The 26,850-nt window shown below is 40.9% G+C and overlaps 1 protein-coding gene across 1 annotated transcript in view; it reads left to right on the plus strand.

The window, feature by feature from the left end:
- Positions 1–26,850, plus strand: part of nrg3b (neuregulin 3b) — a gene marked incomplete at both ends in the record, with an annotated part of 585,734 nt that overhangs the window by 418,249 nt on the left and 140,635 nt on the right. The gene's annotated exons all lie outside the window — the stretch shown is intronic.

Genomic DNA, 26,850 nt, shown 5'->3' on the forward strand with positions numbered 1-26,850 from the left:
TCTCAGACAGACGCACGGATCTGGCTGAAAGATGACTGACTGAGAGATTGTTTAAAGCAGACGAGACGGATTGGACAGATGTGTGATTGTAGTCCGGGGAAAGAGAGAGGCAGTGCAGGTGTAATTTCCAAACTCTTATGTAGCATTCGGAGATTGTGGAGTAGTTGTCTGGTTATACGCGAGACTACCTGAGCATGGCCTAAAATTAGGATTTGAGAACTTATGAAACTGAGCCATAGCGTGGAAACAAATCCAGAAGCAGTGAAATACGTTTAATGGCGCGGGCGCTGGCTCACTTGGCTCTTGTAGTGGAAAACAATCATAACAGGAGGCTATGGCCATGGGGAGATAATTGGAGGTATGGTAGGTTTAGAACCAAAGAAGATTGTTTTTCGCAGCTGAAAAACAGACAGGGGGAGGTTGAAAGTGAGCAGACGTGTAGACAAAGCTATAGCGGGCCTCGCCAGGTTTGAGAAGGTTTTGTTGTACGATGAAGCCGACACAGAAACATAGGTTTTTTAAATAAAATCTTAGAAGGATTCAAAAGAAATAGAATTGGGTCAAAATTCAAATTTTCACGATTAAAAAAAAATAGCAGATCCACAAGCTCTGTGAGCTTGTATATGTGCTATTTTTCAATAGTTAAAGCATAAAATAATGATACACATAATGTGTACCCGTTCTAAACATAGACTGTAGAAAAATATGGATGAAGCGAAGCCATTGGTTTCTATGCAGCGCAAATGGCCCTTTCTACCCCTTGGAATGGGTGTCGCCATCATAGAATTGTAAAAGCATCAGAGATGCTATTGGCTGCCAACGACGGTCACGTGCAACGCAGGGATACATGGGAGAATGTGGTCGGAGCCTCCCGAAATACAGCACACGAAGAAGAACACAGCCGGCTGGTATCAGTTTAGTTGGCCACGCCCCCCCCCCGCAACTTTATCATTTTTTTAAAAATACATTGGACCACATTTCGACAAAACGAATATGATGGTGATTGAAAGGCAAACAGCGCAACTACACTCTAAAAACTGCTGGGTCAAAAACAACTCAACTTGGGTCATTTTTGATCCAACTCACGGGTCAAATAGGGACCAATGCCAGGTTTGGTTATTTTAACTCAAGAAATTTGGTTATGAATATTGACCCATAAATTGGGTCAAATAAATAACCAAATTATTTGTTTAAAATGACCCAAGATTGTAGTCAATATGACCCAAGTTTTGGGGTTGAGTGGGCTAAATGAATACAACCTACATATGCATGGTCTTAAGAATGACAATGTCAATATTATCTGTCATTAACATAACATCAGAAATGTTTCAGGGTTTCTTCTCAGATGATTTGTTCGAAGATTGGTAATATCAACATAAAAGTGCATACAATATATTATGCAACAATGTTGATAATACTATAGTCAGAATAGTTTAGAGAAGATACACAAAAATAATCTCAGAATTACTATGAGTTCTTCTCTTTCAAACAAGCTGTTGGGGAGGGAGCTCAACCCTAAGCTAGCAGCCAAGCACTTACGGTTAGGGTTTAGGCTCAAATATTGACAAATCAAATTCAGACATATGACAGACAGCTTGCCGAGACAGACACATGGATATGACATATTTAGCATTTTTAGCTCCCAACAGCTTAGAAAATGTCTCTGGAAACCTAGAAAAATGCTTTTCCCAGCATGCTTTGCAAACAGGTTTATGGTGCCTGTCCCCTGATTGGCCCAAAGCTAGACAACTGACCCAAGTATAGGGGTTACCACTAACCCCAAAAACGGGTCACCCCCAGATAAATATTACCTAACTCGAACAACCCTGGAATTGGGTCAAAATAATATCCCAATAACTCAAGGAAGGGTTGTGGCTCTGAGAAATGACCCAGAAATGTGACCTAACACAAATGACCCATGATTTGGGTCAAGAAATGACCCATGAGTTTTTATTGTGTAGCGGCCAATCATAGGAAGTTTTAGTTCCGTATTGGAGTCATTTTAAATCGGCAGAACTATGCCCCTGGTTCTAAATGGGTTAAAGCAGACGAGACGGATTGGACAGATGTGTGATTGTAGTCCGGGGAAAGAGAGGGAGGCAGTGCATAGACGTTAGCAGCACCGTGTGGAGAGTGGAGACGGAACAGAGAGGCAGGTTGGGAGGACAGCAGATTGTTTAGAGTGTGAAATATGACATGGAGGCTAGCTGTGGGTTCACTTTAAATTGGACAGGAAAATGGAAGTCAAGGTGTGTCAGTGCAGCTACACAGAGCTGCAAACAAGTCCGCTGAGAAAAAATCTGAATAGCCCTCAAGCAAAACTTCAAAAGCAATGAAAGGAAGTGTTCACAAGATGTCGGGCCACTTTAAAGGTAGTAGTTCACCCCCAAATGACTTTTTTTTCTATCGATTACTCACCCTATGGATTGATATTGATGGATGGATGGATTGATGGATATTTTTCTAGTTTTTATTGCACTCCTAAGATAATAATGTGATGACCTGCAGTGGTTCCCTATGGAGACACAAAGAGCCTCCTTTGTTCCCTATGGAGACACAACAAGCCTGCTTTGTTCCCTATGGAGACACAAAGAGTCTCCGCAAATGATTTGGTTAGGAATGCGACAAAAACGAATTGCTTTGAGCTCATCCAAGCACTCTCAGCAAGTCTCAAATAAAGAGACTGTGTTTTCCAGAGGCCGCAACTTGTGGAACCTGTGAAAACCTTGTACAGTATGTCCAAAGCTGTGTTCCATTGTAGTTATTATTTACAAGCTCTTTCTCAATACTTTGCATTGGTTAAATATTTATAAAACCCACCCACAGACACACTTAACTAATTGTTCATCTACAAGGTCAGACGCGACACGTTGTGAGCTTGTAGATCGCCTGCGTTCGCTACTTTTTTTTTGCAACGCTCCTGTATGACAGAGTACAGGGTTTTATCTTACAAAATACATATTATACCCTGAAGTATATGTTGCAGAAATATTCCCCCTGCCATGCAGTCTCCAGTCAGTATTAATAGATAGAAATATGTGCGTCTATTTTCAAACGTGTATAATGAGTCTCTGGACAATAATGGTCAACTATGGATTTGCCGTTTAAAATTCCCCCTCCTGCGTCGGTCCTCCGGATAACTTCCTAGAGTTGTTTTTTTCATTTCACTTCAACTCCTCACATACTGTATGTGAAATATGTCTTTGATGCACGTCCACTAAACACTATATATTGTTATTCCCTTGGTTCATCCTTACATGTCCAAAGAAGAATTTATTGACCACACAATCACTTTAAAATGATGAGTTTGGAAGCGAAAAGGTCCATTTCCATCTTCTACTCGCATTAAAAAACAAGATCCATGGAGTGATGATTGCATAGAGCCACAGAGGCCGTAAGCACCCTAAACCAGGATGGATTTGTGAAAGCGCTAGTGGTACAGTTTTAACCCATTTAAAACGGGTACACATTTTGTGTATCGTTATTTTATGCTTTAACTATTGAAAAATAGCAGATATACAAGCTCACAGCTCGGCACCGAGTGCAGCGCTGCGAGCTTGTAGATCTGCTATTTTTGAAAAATCGTGAAAATTCAAATTTTGACCTGTGTCTTTTGAATCCTTCTAAGATTTTTTGAAAACCCAATGTTTCTATGTCAGCAATCTGGCCAGCCATCGTCAAAGAAAAGGTCCTTTTCACTTAACTGGAGCTCGGTTAGTCTGTTCTTGAGAGACTACTATGTCAGAGGTTCTCAAACCTTTTCATGTAAAGGACCCCCAAAATGATATGTATTTGGTCACGGACCCCCATTTCAAAATATCTAGTTCCAGGGACCACCCAGAAGCAAAATTTTAGTTAAAACCGTTCGCTTTGAAAATACATATATTCAAAGATTTGCACACATTTTCACGACTTTTAAAAAAATAGCAGATCTACAAGTTCGCAGCGTGAACTTGTAGTTCGCAGCGTGAGTACTTTTTCCACCACTGCGACCCACCCACCTGCCGCTCAACGCTGCAGCCGAATGGCCGAAAACTCTGACCGCTTAAGAAGCGGCCCGATGGGTGGGGCCATGAGCGCTTTGGAGACTTTCAAGTGGGCCCTGATCCTAAAAAAGGTTACAGAACCACTGCCATAGAACTCTACTACATTTTAAAATAGCATCCACTTTCTTCCAGCCATCCATAATTCAGCACCACAGTTTTGGACAGCTCCTTGGACAACTGATGCAGTCAGATATTATAGGAGAGAAGCAGCAGTCTACTCTACACTCACTGGATGTAATGCTGCCACTGGGGTCATCACCATGCTGACTTGTGGTGGGCATTTTGGTAAAATAAAACATCCCTACCGCTCGCGGTCGAAGCTGCGGTGGTCTCGTGGATTAACCCATTCAGAACGGGTACACATATTGTGTATCATTATTTTATGCTTTAACTGTTGAAAAATAGCAGATATACAAGCTCACAGCGCGGCACCGAGTGCCGCGCTGCGAGCTTGTAGATCTGCTATTTTTTTTTTAAACGTGAAAATTAGAATGTTGACCCGATTCTATAAGTGTCTTTTGAATCCTTCTAAGTTTTTTTTGAAAAACCTATGTTTCTATGTCAGCAATCTGGTCAGCCATCGTCAAAGAAAAGGTCCTTTTCACTGTTCTTGAGAGACTACTATGTCAGTGGTTCTCAAACCTTTTCATGTGAAGGACCCCCAAAATGATATTTATTTGGCCACGGACCCCTATCTCAAAATATCTAGTTCCAGGGACCCCCCAGAAGCAAAATTTGAGTTACAAACGTTCGCTTTGAAAAATACATATATTCAAAGATGTGCATGCATTTTCACGACTTTTTCAAAAATAGCAGATCTACAAGCTCGCAGCGCGGCACTCGGTGCCGTGCTGTGAGCTTGTATATCTGCTATTTTTCAATAGTTAAAGCATTCAATAATACTAGGCCTAAATGGGTTAAAAAAAACATAATAAAATAAGATATTAGGAAAACCTTTGAGATGCGATAACGTTGTTGAATACCTTGATATCGATATTACTCGCGATATTAGTAAAAACATTTGCATTATATGTTTTTTTTAATGTTTTTTCTGCTTTAGGTCCACTGCTTGCCTAACCCAGATAATGAATATCATATCCATGCACAGTACACATAGAATACAAAAATGAAATGCCTTATTTCCATTTTCCAATAATGGTTTTATTGAAATAACCACACCTGGTTACAGATGGACTGCTTTTTTGCATACGTGCTACGTGCATACATAGTGTGTCTGTTAATTAATTTGACACATACACACCAATACCTAATTTCAAGCCATCTTCGTCAGTATGTATACCTCAAATTTGTTTCAATATATTGCGCAGCCTTAAAGGAGTAGTTCACCCCCAAAATGACTTTTTTTCTATTTATTACTCATGCCATGGAGACTAGAGTTCAATAATATTTTTTGGTTTTTGTCACATTCCTAAGACAAACATTTTATTCGAGTAAATTTACCCCCATTGATTCCGGATGGGGACCCGTTTCGAAACGGGTCCCCATCCGGAACGAATGGGGGTAAATTTATTGTTATCACATTTTTGTCTTAGGAATGTGACAAAAAACAAAAAATATTATTGAACTCTAGTCTCCATGGCGTGACTAATCAATAGAAAAAAAGTCATTTTGGGGGTGAACTACTCCTTTAATATAAAACACTCGTTCTGGGATATTATAACATCAGATTAAGGATGGAAAACGGGTAGTCCGTAATTCTTTTTTCAAAGGGCCCTTGGTGTCTCCCGTACCCAGGAACCAGGCGATGCAATCTGGGCAGAAAGCAGTCACACATCCCCGGGCTCAGTGCGTAATAGGAGGAGGTAACACGCATCTAAATGTGAAAGGTTATTACTAGCAACAAAACAAAGGCAATTAACTTGCGGCTGCTGCCGCAGCCATTTTGCAACAATTCCCCAAAGACATGCTAAAGCAAACAAGACGTCCTCGGCAAATGCATATTGCTTAAAGATAACAGCAGCCACTTCCATTCCCACCGGAACACAAAACACCCTAAATTGCTGCACATTCCATTTGTTTCTCTCCGCGCAGTCGTACACAAACCCATCTTTGTGTTAATTTAGTGTTGATTTCATCGACTATGCAAACTATGGAGAAAAATGATATGTCGGCTACCTTTTTTTTCACTGACAGATGGGTGGGGCCGTGCACGCTTTGGAGACTTTCAAGTGGGGCCCTGAGCCTAAAAAGGCTAGGAAACCACTGCCATAGACTCTACTAAATTTTAAAATAGCATCGACTTTCTCCAACCATCCATAATTCAGCACCACAGAGTTGGACAGCTCCTTGCAGCTTCACTGATGCAGTCAGATATAGGAACCCACTTTGAGATATACTCAGATTTTTGAGCGGTGGTCACAACGCTCCTATACGTGGCCGTGTGTGTGGGTCTGTCTGTCTGTCTGTCTGTTTGTCTGTTTGTCTGTCTGTCTGTCTGTTTGTCTCCGTGTCCGTAGCCTGCACTCCTGCAGTAACCTTTTCTGACCACACATGTTAAGGGAGGGGCGCTGTTGCACACACACACACACACACACACACACACACACACACACACACACACACACACACACACACACACACACACACACACACACACACACACACACACCACCGCTCAGTTCACACGAGTGTGATTTTTTTTTACTTAGCCATTGAGACCTAAGATTGATTCTACACATTCCTTCCAATGGTACTCAAACCTTTTCATGCCAAGGACCCCTAAATTGATATAATGTTATATTTGACCGCGGCCCAAACATCTGAAATGTTTTGGGCCAGGGACCCCCATTTTTTTCTTATGTTCAAGTAAATGTACTTCACCTCTGAAAAAACATGCTCAAATTGGTCTATAACAGGGGTCTTCAATGTTTTCAGGCCAAGGAACCCTTAATTGAGAGAGAGACGAGGCAAGGACCCCCACAACCTTTTCAGAGATTTCATATGATTCATTGTTTGACAGCGCAATCATCAGTGTATTTTGGATTCATGTTAATGTGTGTTTTCGGATATTTAACCACTTGAACCGTCATTACTTAATAAACTTGATCTTTCACTCTGTACTCAGTCTGCTCTGTTTCCCCTAGTCTGCTCTTTTTCTCGAGCTGCGAGGCGTTGGGAGCTTGTAGTTCTGCTATTTTTGGCTAAAGATCTCAGAATAAGGACCCCTCAAAAAAGCTAGTGGTTAAAGAAAAAAAAAGTTTCTATCACATAAAGATTTGGAGGACCCCGTCCCCCTGTAATAACTCTGAGGACCCGGACCCCCTGTTGAAGACCCCTGGTCTATAAAAAGAATACAGCATCATGTTTGCATTGGTGCCTTCTGTCTGCACCCTTGCATCTGCCTCCAGGGACGTGCTGGGCCCCTGATTCAGCCCGGGAAAAAGAGTTGGAGAGGCCCTCATTTTGTTTTTATATATATTTTTTGTCGTTGTCGGGTGGAAACCTTATATGTCCAAAACCGCTTGTTTTGTATTTATCATTTTAAAAATGATTTAAACTAGTGAAAACAGCCGATCTACAAGCACACAACGCCTCGCGGTGCGAGGCGTTGTGTGCTTGTAGATCTGCTGTTTTCACTACTTTTGTGCAACGGCCTTGTATGATGAAGCAGGGCTTTGCTTTGCGAAAAAATGTATACATTTGAAACTTGGAGATATGAGGTTTCTGTCCGACAGTGACGATTTACTTTGTTGGCCGCCCAGCCCCCAAAATGGAACGAAGGCCGACATTGTATTATTTATTTTTTCCTAATGGCCGGCCTGGACAGGCCGGGAATGAACCGGCCGTTCGGGAGTTATCCCGCTTTTCCCAATGGCCAGCACGTCCCTGTCTGCCTCTATTGGTTGCACAACAGTCTAATGGCTACAGTGAAGAGATGCGTGTGTTTTATTGGGGTCTGCAGGCTGCTTTATTACTGGCCATTAGCACTAGTGTCCTGCATTACACTCATGTTAGCTACAGATCAATACTAGCACGCAGTGTTTGGAGGGGCCATTGAGAGCCCCTTGCTCACCACTATAAATCTGCACCGTACGGCAAGGTTAGTGTTGTTTGCTGTGGCTAATAACCCTCTAAGGCCCAAATATAGAAATACTTGAAATAAAAAATTGAAAAAAATCAGATGGTGTTGTAGGAGTCCTAATAAGAGGAAAATGTAATGTTTAAAAAAAAAAAGTTTTTGTAAGGTTTTATAGCCATAAATCATAAATCATGCTCTAATTTACATATGGGGATATTTTTCACAATATTAACATATGTACATGTTCTAGACATTCTAATGATCACCAAAAAAAATAGTACAGGCATTTTACTTGTGTTTTTGTGAGGAATAGCTTCCATGAAAAAGTGAGATGTTGTTCGTCAAAACTCTGGAGTGTCAGCGGGTGTGGCGTGTGTGAATGTCAGCCCCTGTGGGGGGTATTTATATGCAAATATTGTGGCCAATGGCATTGTAATACTAAACAATAGAATCCAATGGTGATGTTTAGGTAGTAGGGGGAGCTAAAATAAAATGATTTAAACCTTTTTTTGGATAAAATACAAACGTTGTAATATTACAACAGTGGGCCTTAGAGGGATAATCTACTGGCTCATATTTTACACCCTTACATGAGCCTTGGACCATCCTAGACGTGTGCTGGGTCACTGTGCTCAGGGGCGTCACAAGGGGGGGAAAGTGGGACTGATGAGTTACTGTAAAAAATAAAAAGTTGGGAAAACTCAAAATTTTAAGGCAACAAACTTCAGAAAACCTTTGAGTTTAGGGCAACTTAGAATTTTAAGTTAAGCAAAAATTATAAAAGCTGAGGCAACTTAAGATGTTAAGATAAACCAACTAAACCAATTTAAGCAAAACTTAAAGTTTTATGTTTGATTGTCTAACTTAAAAGTTTTCTGAAGTTTGTTGCCTTAAAATTTTGAGTTTTCTCAACTTTTATTTTTTACAGTGGGCCCAAGGTGGAGGGGCCTTAATTATGTTATACTTTAGCTGTTGAAAAATAGCAGATCTACAAGCTCACTCGGTGCCGCGCTGCGAGCTTGTAGATCTGCTATTTTTTGAAAAGTCGTGAAAATGTGCGTACAAATTTAAGCACACATTTGTAACTCAAATTTTGCTTCTGGGTGGATCCCTGGAACTAAATATTTGGAGATGGGGGTCCGTGGCCAAATACATATCATTTTGGGGGTCCTTCACATGAAAAGGTTTGAGCACCACTGACATAGAAACATGGGTTTTTTCAAAAAACCTTAGAAAGATTTGAAATATTCCAAAACTTGCACAAATTTTCACCATTTAAAAAAAATAGCAGATCTACAAGCTCGCCGCGCGGCACTCGGTGCCACGCTGTGAGCTTGTATATCTGCTATTTTTCAATAGTTAAAGCACAAAATAACGCGTAATAATGTGTTCCCAGTCTAAATGGGTTAAACCCCCTAGCCCTATGAAGAACATTCATGGGGGGGGGGGGGGGGGCGCAGTGAATCCTTGTACCCAGGGCCCAGAATTTGGTGCGACACCCCTGATTTTGCTCACTACAGTTCGAGTTAACCGTGTTTATATAAGCAGCTGAGGTCATCTGATGCAGATGAATAATAATAGTTAGTGAAAAGGTCCAGTCATCCATGATTGCAGGTGTTGAAAGCAGCCAATTATAAGTAGCTCCTTATTGTAGCTGAGAAGCTCTTTCATGTATTTCCTTTCATGTACCGCCTCCACTTCAGTAGATTGCTTTATGAAGTATGATACGAACTGACTGAAAGGTAATTACAGTTATGCTGTTAATATGGTGCAATCAGGACGAGGGTTCCGCAGGGGCTCGATCCGTACTTTGGCTTTGAACCTCTTTTCTTTGAGGAATCTTTCTTATAAAGAAGATGTTGACCACTTTGGAGAGCAGCAGTGAATTGACTGAAGATTAGATTTGGTTCGTAGGACATGATGTTGAGATAATTTAGTTGCTGTCAGGATATGACTGTCACTATACGTAACAATTGTTTTGTCTTATTTTTTTACTTACTTTTACGTTAAGACAACACTGTATACAGGAAATTAGAGTAATTCTCAAGGACAGGTTGATATCCTAGTACAGGGAAAATGAAAAGCAATTGTAAATTGGCAGTTTCTCTGGCAAACAAATGACTTGACAGTTTTTTTTTACTCTTGGACTCATGGGTCATGAATTTGAAATCAGGTGGGAGATGATTATTATTGTAAGTCGCTTTGGATTAAAAGCGTCTGCTAAATGACTAAATTGTGAATTGTAATTATTAGTGTGGTTGCTATAGGCAACACACTATTGTATTCGGTCTGAGTAACTTTTGCCAGCAAAGTAAACATGTGTTTAGTAAACCTTTTGACTGATGTTATCCAGGTTGTAAGTAGGGAACTAGGGATGCACCAATAGAGTTTTTTTCAATTTCGATCCGATCCGGGAAATATCACAATGTATATACATTGTGATATTTCCCGATACCGATACGATACCCGATACAGTAGGCTACATAGCAAGTATAAAAAAATGCATTACCTTTCAATTAAAGCCATTTATGAATCGTAGGATAGGCTTCAGTTCAAATAACAGAGTGCAAAATGCAATGGCAACACGTGTCTCGACTCAAGAGTGTAGGAGCGTCGAAAAAGGTTTGCTGGATAAGATTGTGGGATGTTGTTTATTTAGTATATGCTAAAACATTTGGTTATGGGCTTACAATTGCACAATTACTTACTGAATTTCCCCCTTGGGATAATAAAGGTATCTATCTATCTACAATTATATTGCATATTTACAAGCCAGAGACTCTTTTATTATTATTTTTATCTGAGACTTGGATCGGTGACGTTGTGTCCGATATCCCAATATGATTAATTAAGTCATATCGGGACTGGATACCGATAAGATATCGGTGCATCCCTAGTTGTAAGGCTGCACAACAGAAAAGTGAAGCTTTTAGACAATATATAATATACTGTAAATGGTATGTAAATGGTAACGGAATTCATTCCCAGTGGATTCCTAGAAAGAATTTGCACCTTTCTAGTTTGAATGTGCTCTCAGGAAGTGTGAATATACGAAGTAGGCCTACCTGATTGACTTGATCAATCGATCCAGAACTAAACCGACTGTATTTATTTATTTATTTTACTTAGAGTATAGGCTACATCTGGAGGGGCGTCTGCTCTGCAATTGTCTAGTGTAATGGTCAGCATTTATTGATCACCAATGCTGTAAGTTAATGACTTTGTAACCCTGTGCATTTGTGCTGCACTGTGAAGGGAACCGAGAGTCAGTCAGTCAGTCAGTCAGTCAGTCAGTCAGTAGTCACTATAGTGTGTGCCAGCGGCTACGTCATTGTAGTCCTTAGCGGCCATTTCTTGGGACAAAACACAAGTGTTTCAATTGTTTGATTGCATAGAACTAACGCTATAGTCTAATCAGAACACCTGTGTAAGGCTGTGTTGTCCCAAGAAATGGCCGCTCTTAGAACTACATTTGGCACACCCTATAGTCATTAAAGACAGGGTGCCGTGATTTCTTTCCCCCTACAACATGATCATCAGGTTTTATGATTAGACTTGGAATACTTGGAGGAAGATGGTTGGACAAATTATGTTTTTATGTGGCCACACCCACCTGCTCATTAACTATGCCTGGGTGTCAGGTGGGTGGTGACCCGGCTGAAGGAGGGGATTATTTTATGATGTCATTAAAGCGGTGTATTTCATTCGGGCCTTTTGAGTCAGAGGCTTTCAGCTTTCAGGAAGTAACCAAACATACACAGGGAAGACCTATGTGCATATTATAACCAGGGTCTATTAGAGTAATATTAACTCCATAGACACATACAAAACAGAAAAAGTACAAAACTATGGCACCACCTCTATAAGGGACATGGAGTCGTATATTGGAGACTGACTGACTGACTAAGGCATAGGCTACACAGAGCTGGATATTTCATATATCCCGGTTTTTCAGATATCCACATAGAAAAATATCTAGGTCCACACAACAAACATATCTAGGTCTAACAAGCACACACACAGTAAAGTCTTCAGAGATATCCGGGTTCCCTGTCTACACGGATCCAGTGAATCGGATATTTTTCAATCTCTCCACTTATTTATCCGGTTTCCAAAATATCCAGCTTCGCCGCAGAAATATCCAGCTTCGCTTCCAGCTGCAAGCCCCAAACGCATAAAAAATGTCTAGCTTCAGAAATATCCAGCTCCATGTAGCCGGCGCCTAAAAGTATTATGTCCAATTGTCCATAGACACTAAGCTGTGTTTTTCCTGCAGTACTGAGATTGATTGTATTTGTGTCTGTTTAATTGTCATGAAAGTCTCTGAAATGTGAGCTCAATCTAACAAGGAGTTGAAATGTTGAGCAGCTTCCCAGAATCATTCTCCATGCAGCAGATGTTCTCATATTCTTTGATTTTTTTCCCCCTCATAATTAGCAATTAGCAGAATGCTGAGTAGTAAATCATGTATCGGTTTTTGGCTCTCTCCTAATTAGCTGGAAATGGTATTTAAACTACTAAAGGTCATGTACACATGGCATTTGATCATTTATACACTCCAGTGTTCTCCGCTCATTCCTAGACTGATTGAGTGAAATTAATCTCACGTATTTCTCACGTTCAGAGGTTTCTGAACTTTTTCGGAATCGTTGTCCACCAATCTCACCACTTGGCAGTGGTGTAAAATGTACTAAGTACATTTGCTCAAGTACTGTACACATTTTGAGCGGTGGTAGACCGCTCCATAGAGTGGCTGTGTGTGTGTGTGTCTGTAGCCTGTACTCCTCAGCGTTTTGCCATAGCAATGTGTGTGTGTGTGTGTCTGTAGCATGTAGCCTGTACTCCTCAGTGTTTTGCCATAGCAATGTGTGTGTGTCTGTAGCCTGTACATCCTAGACTTATATCCTAGTCTGAAGACGTTATGCAAGCAGGACCACCGCTCACTTCACATTGGGTGTGATTTTTGGGGTATTTTTTAACTTTAATGGAGTATTTCCAATTTTCAGTATCTGGAGTTAAAAATATTCACGCTGTGAGGTTTTAATAGCCAAAGAATAAAAAGTGGTTAAATATATACTGCAGCTACAGGGTTGGAGCTACAGGGTCGGAGGCCAACAAAGCGAGTCATGAACTACATTTGCTCTCCATTTAATGCTGATGCACCTTATTCTCTCCTCTTAGCTTTGTGTGAAAAGATAAATGTATCTCTGGTATAATTTAATGCTGATGTAAATACTAGAGCTGACCCCTCATAGTCCATTGGACAACTCATTAGTCTGCACTAAGCTACCTTACGGGTTTGGGTTTGTAGTGTGTGCAGTGCTACAGAGGTTTATTCAGAGCCTACAGAAGCCGTGCCAGAAGCAGGTATGAATGCTAGTTCACTGCCAAGTTACCACAGGGGCGTCGCACCACATTCTGGGCCCTGGGTACAAGGATTCACCGTGGGGCCCCCCATGATTGTTGTTCTTCATAGGGGGAGGGGGTTTAACTCATTTAGACTGGGAACGCATTATGTTGTGCTTTAGCTATTGAAAAATAGCAGATAAACAAGCACTAATGGAGCACCGAGTGCCGCGCTGTGAGCTTGTAGATCTGCTATTTTAGAAAAATCTTGAAAATTTGTGCAAATATTTCAAATCCTTCAGAGGTTTTTTGAAAAACCTGTGTTTCTATGTCAGTGGTGCTCAAACCTTTTCATGTCAAGGACCCCCAAAATGATAATTATTTGGCCACGGACCCCCCTTCTCAAAATATTTACTTCCAGGGACCTCCCATGAAGCAAAATTTCAGTTACAAATGTTGCAAAAAAAATACACATGTTCAAAGATTTTGAACACATTTTCACAACTTTTCAAAAAATAGCAGATATACAAGCTCACAGCTGCGAGCTTGTATATCTGCTATTTTTCAATAGCTAAAGTATAACATAATGAAGGCCCCCTCCACCTTGGGCCCTAATAACTCAGTCCCACTACCCCCCCCCCCCCCCCCCCCCCCCCCCCCCCCCTTGTGACGCCCCTGGCCAACCATGTGTGCATGAGGGAGCTGGCACAAAAATCACCATCCCCGTCTGAATGTATAAAGCCTGGTCCTTATTTATGTGGTGTGGAAAAGGGCACCGCATTTATAAGACAAATTATATTTCTCTCTCGCAAACTAGGATGAGTTCCATAGTTTTGTTTCTGCTGAATGTTGCATGGAGCCTGCTGGAACACGTTTGCTTTCATTTGTTTTGTGACAGCAGCTTGGGCGCATATGAATGACACAAGCACTCTGGATACCAGGGGCATATAGTTGCTGCTGGGTTTATATTAGTGTGTTTGCTAACTTTGTTCATTTGAAGCACAAAGTTTAAAAGAAGTAAAGTGTCGGGGAAGCCCAGAACGAGAGTGAATGCCAGTAGGACAGTATTGCAGGCCATTGTACCTTGTTGTAAAGGTGCCTAATCAACAATAAAAATAATATAAAACACAAATGGGAGATATAATGGACCGAAGTCAAGTATATATATATATATATAGTTTAATTTATATACATTTATTTGTGAATACATTTTCTCCATTGACTTTAGCCTAATAAAAAAAAAAAGAAAAAAAAAGAAAAAAAAAACGTTTGCATGTGTGCATGTGTGCGTGTGTGCGTGCGACGTGCGTGTGTGTGTACGCAACACGTGCAGGATGGCTGCTGAACTCTAATCTGGGCTTCCTGAACTTACGTTTATAGTAATACCTCTCGAGCAAGGCACTAATTAGGTTCATTATGGAAACAATTTCAAACAAACCCACAACCCATGAAATGTCTTACATGGCACGACACCGTTCACTTACTGTAATTCTTACTGTGGAAAACAGCCAAATGCTACAAAGGTGAGGAAGGTGCGTGCGTGTGTGTGTGTGCGTGTGTGTGTGATTACTGTAGCTATTAATCATCATCTTGACAGCAGTAAGTGACATAATGAATGACAATGAAATGACTCATGTGATGATGTCTTAATGACTGGGATAAAGATACAGATCCTCTCATTTCTCCCACATTACTGACAGTCAGCTGCTCACTGATTTGTACAATTCGGTTCAATTTTTCTATTATCCTGCTCAAGTGCACAGTGAACTAAAAGAAAGGCGGGGTATGTTAGCACAGTAGTGCTCAAAAAAGTAGCGTCTTCAAAGGGGTTCCAGTGGATAGTGGATATACCCCAGCTAAATATTATGGTTTCAATTTAAACCATTATCAGTATTCTACGTGTTCTCGATCAATGGGTCCCATATCCCTGCTTCTCATGGACCTCTAGTCTATTCTACCAGGACCTCTAGTACTGCTGTTTTAATATCTTACCAAGACCTCTAGTACTGTTGGTTTTATCTCCTACCAGGACCTCTAGTACCGTTGGTTTTATATCCTACCATGACCCCTAGTACTGCTGGTTTTATCTCCTACCAGGACCTCTAGTACTGCTGGTTTTATCTCCTACCAGGACCTCTAGTACTGTTGGTTTTATATCCTACCAGGACCTCTAGTACTGTTGGTTTTATATCCTACCAAGACCTCTAGTACTGCTGGTTTTATATCCTACCAAGACCTCTAGTGCTGTTGGTTTTATATCCTACCAAGACCTCTAGTACTGCTGGTTTTATCTCCTACCAAGACCTCTAGTGCTGTTGGTTTTATATCCTACCAAGACCTCTAGTACTGCTGGTTTTATATCCTACCAAGACCTCTAGTACTGCTGGTTTTATCTCCTACCAAGACCTCTAGTGCTGTTGGTTTTATATCCTACCAAGACCTCTAGTACTGCTGGTTTTATATCCTACCAAGACCTCTAGTGCTGTTGGTTTTATATCCTACCAGGACCTATAGTGCTGTTGGTTTTATATCCTACCAGGACCTATAGTGCTGTTGGTTTTCTTTCCTACCAGGACTTCTAGTAACCTGACTCCGCCAGATGGTGGCAGCAGTGCGTACCACCCTACTTTACCATCTTAGACTGCTCGGGGAGAGTTGATATCACTCGTAAAGTCCCAGACCGGACGAATCAGCGGCAGCTACGGGCGAGCTCTGAGCGGCTCTGAGCCAATAGAGTCTGACTGCAGACCATGTGGAAACCCAGGAGGCGGATTCTGGGTGTAACGTCATGATAGACAGACGGCCCCATCCAATCACCTGCTAAAGAATTTGAAGAAATGGCCCGACATCGGGTCTGCCCGAGCAAAACCCAGATGGTAAAAGTAGGGCGGTATATGCAGTATACGCACTACTGCCACCATCTGGCGGAGTCAGGTTAGACTTCTAGTACAGTGGTTCTCAACCTGTGTGTCCCCAGATGATTAATCTTAATATGTGCAACATTGTTTTCTCATTCACCATTAAACAAACCACCATAACATTTAAGTGTAGAGAGGGTATCTGCACACCTCCAAAGCAACAATTCAAGGTCTTACCACTTCTAAAATGACAAACCAAACATTGGCCAAACCGTGACCTTAGGAACCACATGGACCCTTACAGAGATGAAACCAAATGGACCCTTATATGGGTCCTTATGGGTTTCCATACCAAACTAGGGGTCCCAGATAACTGACTCTATGCACAGTATAGCCATAATGGAAAGATATTCAGAATCTTCCTTATGTGTTCCCAATGATAATAATTAAGGCTCTCTTCCAACACTCTTGGAGGTACACACCAGGGACGTGCTGGGCCCCTGATTCAGCCCGGGAAAAAGAGTTGGAGAGGCCCTCATTGCGCGCTATAGAGAGAGATCTCTCTATAGCGCTGCTGCTACTCAAAGATTTGCCATTTCAGATCATGACAAGTGACAAGCCAGTGGGCCAATTACTGTACATGAGTTATATTTCGTCGTTGTCGGGTGGAAACCTTGTATGTTCAAAACCGTTCGTTTTGTATTTATCAATTTAAAAATGATTTAAACTAGTGAAAACAGCCGATCTACAAGCACACAACGCCTCGCACCGCGAGGCGTTGTGTGCTTGTAGATCTGCTGTTTTCACTACTTTTGTGCAACGGCCTTATATGATGAAGCAGGGCTTTGCTTTGCGAAAAAAAGTTATACATTTGAAACTTGGAGATATGAGGTTTCTGCCCAACAGTGACGTTGGCTGCACAGCCCCCAAAATGGAACGAAGGCCGACATTTTATTTTTTATTTTTTCCTAATGGCCGTCCTGGACCGGCCAGAATGAACCGGCTGTTCGGGAGTTGTCCCGCTTTTCCCAATGGCCAGCACGTCCCTGGTACACACCCTAGTGCAGAGGTGGGCAACTTTGATGATGGAGAGGGCCACTATTAGGGTTACCAACCGTCCCGTAAAATACGGGATCGTCCCTTTTTTGGAAACTAAAAGACGTGTCCCGTATTGAACTGAAACGGGACGCTCTTTGTCCCGTATTTTAAGGTTGGGGGATAAATATGAATGACGGGATGATTTAATTGAGAAATGACAGCGATTCTGCCTGTCAGAGAGCTTCCACTTCCACTCTGCTCTCTCTCCTCTGAGACAAGTGCTGCATCCCATTGCTGTGAGAGGCGCTGCGCTGTTTGTAAGCAGCTGATTGGCTTATTAACATTCGGCTCTGAGTGTTGCTAAGACACAGTCTCCGCCCCCTACACACTCCCTTCCCAAGCATGGGCTGTAGGTTCACTCCACACAAGTTGCCTGCTAGAGACGAAACGAGTGCGTGCGAGCGACCATACGACAGTGCTCGGCTCAGAACATTGTTTAATGTCTTAAAAAAACGTGTGACAGAAGATTGTGTACAAACATATTAGACATGAATCCATGATAGGTGATAGGCTAAACAAAAAGGTGAAAAAGCAGGCAAGCAACAGAAAATAAGCCATGGATATTGGTATTCCTGGGAACACTACAGTAATCTTGTCTGCCAACTAAAGCGACCCCAGACAGGCTGGTATGTGAAATAACATAAGCATGCGTTGATTTTGTTTTTAAAACCTAATGGTTATTGTTGTATGCCAATATGATTAAACTAGTGTTGGGTAACCAGAGAGTGGGCACATAAGGACCAGGTAGACCTAGGCGATATGTTTTGGAAAATTGAGAGACACCCGAATTAATATTGTGAAAGGAAAAATATGATTTAATAGAGGAAAATACACATTTTAGCCAACTTTATAACCGAAAATATCCGATTTTTCGGCCCAAAGACACCCGAATTAATATTGTGAAAGGAAAAATATGATTTAATATAGGAAAATGCCCGTTTTAGCCAACTTTATAACCGAAAATATGCGATTTTTCGGCGCCGCCTTCGGCGCCGCATGTTTCCTTAGAAAGTGTCCCGTATTTGAAACTCTGGGAGTTGGCAACCCTAGCCACTATATTTCCACACTCACTCCAGGGGGCCACAATGTATAATTCAGGCAAGCTTATCTTTGTATTTTCAAATGAATTCTCTGCTAACATGCAAAAAACACTCTCCCTATTGAGAACCATTGTATTAGCAGCTTGGCTTCCCTGTGAAGCGCGCACACACACACACACACACACACACACACACACACACACACACACACACACACACACACACACACACACACACACACACACGAGTGTAACATCAATGTAACATCAATGTAAAAAGATTGCACGGTCCTCTCAGTCCATTGTTTGGAATGGATTGTTTACGTAGCTTAAAGCTAAGTTAACCCCATGAATACATTATCCTGCAGCTTACATCTGCCGTTACACCATGAATCCCCAGGTCTCCTCCAGATCAATGAATCTGATCAGTTTCCACTCTTATAAAAGCCCCCAACGGTGCTCATTTGCATAAAGCTGATCTTCACCTAACTGACGGGTAATATTGATCCAGCCGCTGACCTGGTCAGATCCCTTGATGGGATTTATTTAATCCAAGTTATACCGGTAATGTAACGTGTGGCCGTGAATAACAAATGTATTCAATGTGAATTAAATCAGTGGTTTTTCGATTTTCTGTTTGATTTCGAGGACCCCCCCCCCCCCCCCCCCCCCCCCCATACCTCTCAGACTTGTTAAGGGTTCATTTGGAAACCCCTGAGGGAACCCTGATGGTCCCTGGACCCCAGTTAAAAAGAACCACTGCATTAAATGATAAAAATCTAAATGAAATTGTCATTTCATTTCAACCTTTATTAATTATCGGAAAACGCACCGAGGGCAGAGGCCCTCTTTCCCGGCCGGTGCCGAGATTATAAATTGAGAAAAGCAACAATATGAAAAAATAAAAGAATAAATACATCAAATAATATGATTTAACTAACTCACTGCCGAGAACCAAACTACTAACAACTGGCAGCTATTTTCTTTTGTAACGAGTTGCAGACATCCCAAGTCTCCCGGATGTTGCGGGAGTCTCCCGGAAAACAGCGCCTCCTCCCGGACGCCCGCGAGTAGCACCGAACCTCCCGGAAATCCCGGCCGCTCCCGCAAATGCTTGCCATATCCGCCTGGATCCGGTCTAGAACCGGATCTGCGACCCGCGATGCAAATAAATGTGTTCTCATTCGTCGTCAAACTGTCAATCTTGCAGCCTGTGCGACGCACGGCAGCCTGCAGGCAGACTGTTGTGTGTGTCTCACAGTGATAGTGACAGAACTTTCTCCATATAGGTAAGAAATACATCATGCTATAAATTAACCTGATTATATTAAGCCTAAAATGGTTCGGTCGCCGTGCAGAACCGTTTTAACAGTTTTTAACCATTTTAACCGTAGAAAAAAACGTAGTAAAATCCGAAAAAAAAAATATATTTTTTTTTGCGCGCAGCGCGAGAACGGGTGCGCGCGTGCACAGGGGACCTCCCGGAAATGCTGATCTCCAAGTTGGGATGTCTGGAGTTGTTGCAACTCAATGTTTTATCCTCTAGTGAAATTTCAAATAAATAAATAACGACGGTAAACGGAGGTTATCTCTGTGCTTCCGCGCAATTAAGTAATTTCGAGCAGCGGTTCTCCAGTTATATCGAGCGTGTGTTGTTGTGCACATGATTTATCAACATCAGTTAAAAAGTTCATTTTTTAATTTGACCAAAGTTGATATATCAGACTGAAAGTGACCTGGGGGAACAAGAAAGCTGTATTTAAGCAAATCCTGTAAGCTGTTTGCTTAAATACAGCTTGAAAGTGGACTTTTCCAAACTCAGTGGAGACACGCAGACTCGCAGAGTTTTAAGCATCAAACAGAGCTGATATGATAGGCAGACACTACTTTTCCACTCCAAGTGAATTCAAACAAGAGGGTAAACTACCAATTAAAACTCCTCTCCTATAGTCGCAAGGGAGAGCCAACCAAAAGTATACGCCAGTATGCAGTCAGTGATGGGTGTTATCCTGTAGCTGTCGTCTGTTATTATAAATCTGAGGGCAGAATGATACACTGAGTCCAAAGTTTTAAGTGTGCTAGCTGATGCATTTCTCCAGAGCAGAGAGGAACAGTGCCTCAATTAGCCTCTCTCTAGCATAGGCCATGGAAAGCAGGATCTATTGCGATAAAAAAAGACAAACTTCATTCGTGAGATTTGTTCAAATCTCAACTGTGTATTAAAAGTACCTTCCAACCAAATCCCAAGGTATATTTATAATGAGGCACTCCTTCAATGGATCAAAGTGCCATTGGAGGTGCATGGAGGATAAGTTTAATAATAAAAGAATAATAATAAAGAAAATCCCTTAGTAAATTAATGGGAGTTCCAGGGGGTCCCCAGCTAAAGGATAGATAGGAACCAAATGGACCCATATGGGTCTGTAACTCAGAGAGTGTACAAATGGAACCATTTGGTTCCATTTGTACACTCTCTGAGTTAAATTACAATACTAGTAAGACACCTGAGGGTGACATGCGACCTCAGGGTGACATGCGACCTCCCCCTTTAGGGCGAGGTCGCGCCAATTCTTGACCATCTGGCCAACCACAGCGTTTCTCTGACGATTCTAGTTGTTGTCATTCTGGGGGGAGTTTGTTCATGTTTTTGTGAGGGTATCAACCCTAGGAGACACGGGGAGAACATGCAAACTCCACACAGAAAGGCCCTATCGCCCACACCCTAGTTGGGGTTGGCGATAGGGCCTTTCTGTGTGGAGTTTGCCTAAACATGGAGATGTGGTACAGAATGACTCATATTTCGATTACCGTTTGAGTTTCGAGTACCGGTTTGATACAAGAGCGAATAAGCGCTACACTTCTGGAATCCTGTGCGTCGACTTAAAGTCGGATCCAGGCCTAATAACTTTATCTGGCCGCCCCGTTGCCACCTCCTTGTTACTTTTTCTTTTCTGAGACTGCCGACTGCACATTGTACCTCATCCACCCTTTCTTCTCTCTCCTTTTGGTATCTTTATCCTCCTCCTCCTTTTTTTCTTTTTTATTCTTCTCTTTTTTTGTCTTTGTTATTCTTGTGTATCCTTCTCTTTTTTTGTCTTTCTTAGTCTTGTGTAGCCGCCCCGTACAGGAAGTGATGTCACAACTCGCTGACATCACTTCCTGTACAGAAGGATTACAGAAGGTCACTCAAGCGACAAGGTTTTTCAATAAATTGGAGTCGCAGAGATAGAAATGCCATTAAATGGGGTCCTTGGCCTAATGCATGTCAAACAGGGGGTCCTTGACAATTAAAATGGTTGAGAATCACTGCTATAGAGCTGTACAAATCTTCTCTTATATGGGGGTCCATGGCATATCTTTTCAAATGGGGGTCCGCGGGTTAGTAAGTGTCAATTTGGGGGTCCTTGACATGGATGGAAAAGTTTGAGAACCACTGCTATAAAATAAACATTAAAATACAGTTTTTGGCTTATTTTAAAATATAATTCACCAACACATGGTACACTGTGTTGGACTGTGTGAAGTCAACACATCCTGATAGGGGTGGGCAACTTTGATGATGGCGAGGGCCACTGTATTTCCACCTTCACTCCAGAGGGCCACATTACATATTGCTACTTTGTCATTCTATTATCTTATACAAAAGAAGCAAAAATAGCAGATCTACAAGCTCAAAACGCATCGCGCTGCGACCCGTTTTGAGCATGTCGATCGGCTATTTTTGCTTCTTTTGAATTGGAAAGCTGAATTATTTTGTTGTTATTTTTTTATTGGAATCCAGAAATCTAACATTTTGATTTCATTTCAAACGCATTTGGTTATATGCTCATGTTGACTGTATTAACCCAAATACAAATACATTGGACATAAAATACTTACTTACTGTATTTACTAAAATGCATACTACACTGTAAAATAATTCGCTGTAAATTTACAGTAAATTACTGGATACTAATTGCATTACTTTCACAGTAATTTTCACAGTAAATATTGAGCAGTAAATTACTGTAATTTCACAGCTGTGAAATGTTAGTAATTCACTGTGATTTAGCAGTATGTATTGCAGTTATTTACTGTAATATTACAGTAGTTGCTTGTATTTTTACACTATTACTGTGAATGTAATGCAGCTCAGTAGACAGTAATTTACTGTAACTTTACAGTAAATTGTATCTAATACAGTAAAATATTGTACATTTGAATTTATAGGCCCATTCCCACTGGACCAGATAACAGATAAAAAAAGCTCTTTCTCCAGATATTTTTCCATTCAAGTGGATGGTAGATACAGATAAAAAATATCTGCCACCAATATTTATTTTATCTGTGACAGATATTCTTTATCTGTATCTATCATCCACTTTGAATGGAAAAATATCTGAATAAAGAGATTTTTTTATCTGTTATCTGGCTCAGTGGGAATGGACCTTAACTGTGATTTTACCATACATACACAAACATGCTAAAAGAAAAAAAGAAAGGAAAAACAACTTCATTCATTTAAACCTTTTATTGTACAATTCCAATACAAAGTGCAACATTTCAAATGGACAAAGAAGAACCACACATGAAGCCTTTTACTCAGTAGAAGTGTTAAGTCTACAAACACTCCTGGAGTTTGGTCTGGTGTCTGGAGGCCAGTTTGAAAACTGGTTGTCATAGACTTTAGTTATTTAGGAGGCTGCAACACTGTTTTCCTGTGAAACTCCAGGAGTGATTTTGTGGACTAAAAAACTTCACCTGACTTTGTATCAGCATGGTGGTGAGTAGATACAACATTTTCACCTTTGGGTGAACTGTTCCTTTAACTGCAAAATAACTCATCTACTCACCCTCATGCCAGTTGGAACAGAGGTGAAATTTGTCCATATAACACAAATGGAGGTTGCCTTCACAACTTGGGGAGAAATGGTGACTGGTTCTCTCTGGCAACCCTCCTGTGTGTTATATGAACACACTTCAGCAGGCACGAAGTATGTGAAGTACACCTCAACTTTGCACTCAGTCACATAAGTCCTGAAGGTATAAGGCAACACAGCAGTGGTAAGAACATAGCAACCTAATGATTACAGTATGCACCTTGCTAACATGCAGGCCGAGACAGAAGAGGCGAGCATTGCTGAATGAAGTGACAGGGCATCAGCAAAGAATATTGGCAATTTTACATATCCAGATAAGAATAATGGCTGGTGGAGTTGGACAAACAAGAGTAGGGCATCTGAAACACGTATGAGTGTGTCTCATATTGGAGTCCTGAATACCATCGACCATTCAAAGTCCACAAGTTTTCTCAAATGCGTATGAGTGTGTCTCATATTGGAGTCCTGAATACCATCGACCATTCAAAGTCCACAAGTTGTCTCAAAAGTGTGCTCACGTGTGGGTTGATACGCCACACTTCTTCGATTTGGAGCCTCTCAGGGTTAATGCCCATGAAGCACCTGTAAACAATAAGACAAGACAACAACTTTTACTTTCACATAAACATATATTGCATCGTTTATACAAGGCACATGCAGCAGTTCCCCTTTCCCTTAACACATCTGCCGCCTTACACGTTTATAAACGTTCTATTTTGCCCAGCTATCTACCGCCTTACACGTTACTGTACGTTCTACCGTTTTTGGCCACTGGGGGGCACTGTTCACTAATATATGAGACAGCAATGTGTTCACAGCTCTTTGGGCAGCCTGTGATGCTGATAAAAAATTATAAAAATGTTATTCATGTAATCAGCTTTCTGCACACCTTCTTCAAGATGGCTGCCAAAATGGCCACCATCCACATGCTGTAATTGTTTGTGTGTGTTAATCTAAAAATAGATTTTTCTTGGGGTTGATTATATTTTTCTGCCAACTGCAAGGGGGCAATGGACATCTTCTGAGAGCTTATTTTTTTTCAAAAAATGTTTAATTTTTTTTTTTATTTTCATTTTAATTTTTTGTAAAAAGCCGGGCAGTACTAAGATAGATTTTTTTTTAACCCTTGGCAGGCATTGTGTTAAAGGGGCACTCCACCACTTTTCAACCTATGTTCATATAATTGGTCCTCGCTCAAAAATAGCTTTTTTCTTTTTTTTTCTTTTTTTTTTCTCAGAGGAGGGCTGTGGGCAGGTCAGAAACCCATAGTCTTGTGACATCATCGATTGTCAATTCAGCTTATATAAACTGCAGGCTTTCTATTCCTGAAAAGTTGCAATTTTAAAGTGGAAGCCATTGTTCTCGCGATAATAAAAATATTGATTAATTTTTTTTTTTGGAAAATGATGATGTCACAAGACTATGGATTCTGAACTTCCCACAGCTCTCCTAGGAGACTTGGACTGAGTAGAAAAAAATTGTGATATTTTATCATGAACATTAGTGAGGACCTATTATATGAAGACAGGTTGAAAAGTGGTGAACTACTCCTTTAAGTAAACCCTACACCAGGGTTCCCAAACTTTTTTGTCTCAGGGTACCCCATAAATATCTTTTTAATCCGAAGCACCCCTACATTATAATTTTCACTCCCAGCACCTTATATTTATAGCATATCATCGTTGTCGGGTGGAAACCTTTTATGTCCAAAACCGTTAGTTTTGTATTTATCATCCATAAAATGTACTAAACTAGTGAAAAGTGATTAGGTTGAGAGGAAAACGTTGAGATAATAGCCATTTTGGTTAGAACTGACTGAAAATAACTGTACTTCAAGTTTAAATGATACTAAATATTTGTCCAAATAAATAAATTTCAAATATTATCAAATGATCTCGCGGCACCCTGTCACCCACTTTGAAAACCCCTGCCCTACACCACAGAAAGAAAGTAGTACTGAGAGTAAGTAACATTCAAGTATCAATGTTGCAAGCAATCCAGTACAATGCTTCAGTACAATTTCAGTGTTACAATACCTCCAATCCAGAGTACACACACGATCCTCAGGAGCAGATTGAAGTTGTAGTAGATCGCGAAAACCACAGCTATCCAATAATGATCCCATAGCGTTGTCCCATCACCACTTGCTCTTCAATGGACAGCATCCAGGCCATAGACTTCATTAAATCACCTGAAAAGAGATACCCATTATGTGATATTGTAGAGGTGAAATGCTAATTGAACAAGAGTAGAATTTCAATGATCAGCAACAAAACACAAACTGTGACACAACTCACTTTATTTTGATCTACCTTGGACAATCAAGCAGGGGGTGCTTGGTAATTTCTCCGTCATCTGCACATCAGTGGCTGTGGCACACAGCTATAAAATAAATAAGACAAGACAAGACAACAACCACCTCAATGATTGACCATGCCCAAGAGATCTCAAGCTGACACCAAACTCTCTCCAGGACCTCTAAAACCTTATCTAGAACCTCAATCAATCTGTCAATCACATTAGATCTACTTTGTATTATTCTATGCCAAATTCTATTAGCAATGTTAAATTCAGTATAATACATTTTCAGTAGCCTATAAGTATAATACCTTTGGATAAACTCCTGAGTACAAGTGCCATCCTCAGGAAGGATACTGCAGATTGAAGTTGCAGTAGCCATCACGTGGTCCCATCTTATTCTTCAATGGACAGCATCCTTCATTATATCACCTGAACAGAGATACCCATCGTGTGATATTGTTAAGAGGTGAAATGCTAAATGCATTCCACAATACACACACACACACACACACACACACACACACACACACACACACACACACACACACACACACACACACACACACACACACACACACACACACACACACACACACAATTTATTTATGCCCACAGAGTGGCTTATCACTCTGTGGCATGTACTGTTTTGGTACAGTTTAAAAGAAATGAAATCTTTCCAAAATGTTCAGTTTATTTTACTTTAATATTATTTGATGAAGATAATATAAAAAATAAAATCTCTATTCAGACACATTCCAGTATTTTTCTGACTTACATTATTTTCTAGGTATGCTTACATTATGATATTAAGGGGAAAAAAATCACCCTATGTCACCCTAATGACCATAATGTCTCACATGTGGAGGAAAGTGGAGGGGCGACTGGGCGAGGAGATTCCATCAAAGTCAAAACAAAGTTTTAATGTAGGCAATTAAATATATACATTTAATCCATGCATAAAGATTTAAGGGCATTATACTTATGACGGGATTTTTGACGGAAATTAAGCTCCTACTGCAGTGGACACACCACAGCTAGGCTAATGATCAATCATTAATCTGATGGTGTCACCCATCGAATATAGACCATCTACAGCAGTGGTTCTCAAAACTTGTGGTTCCACAAACCCCAATTTAACACTTATCAGCCAGTGGACGTCCATTTGAAACAGATATACGCCAGGGACCCCCATAAGAGAAGATTTTGAAGGCTCTGTAGTGATTCCATTTTAATTTCAAGGACCCCCAGGACATATGTAATGGTA

This window comes from Nannobrachium achirus (genome assembly GCF_963921795.1).
Source record: "Nannobrachium achirus genome assembly, chromosome: 18".
In the NCBI taxonomy this organism is placed as follows: Eukaryota; Metazoa; Chordata; class Actinopteri; order Myctophiformes; family Myctophidae; genus Nannobrachium; species Nannobrachium achirus.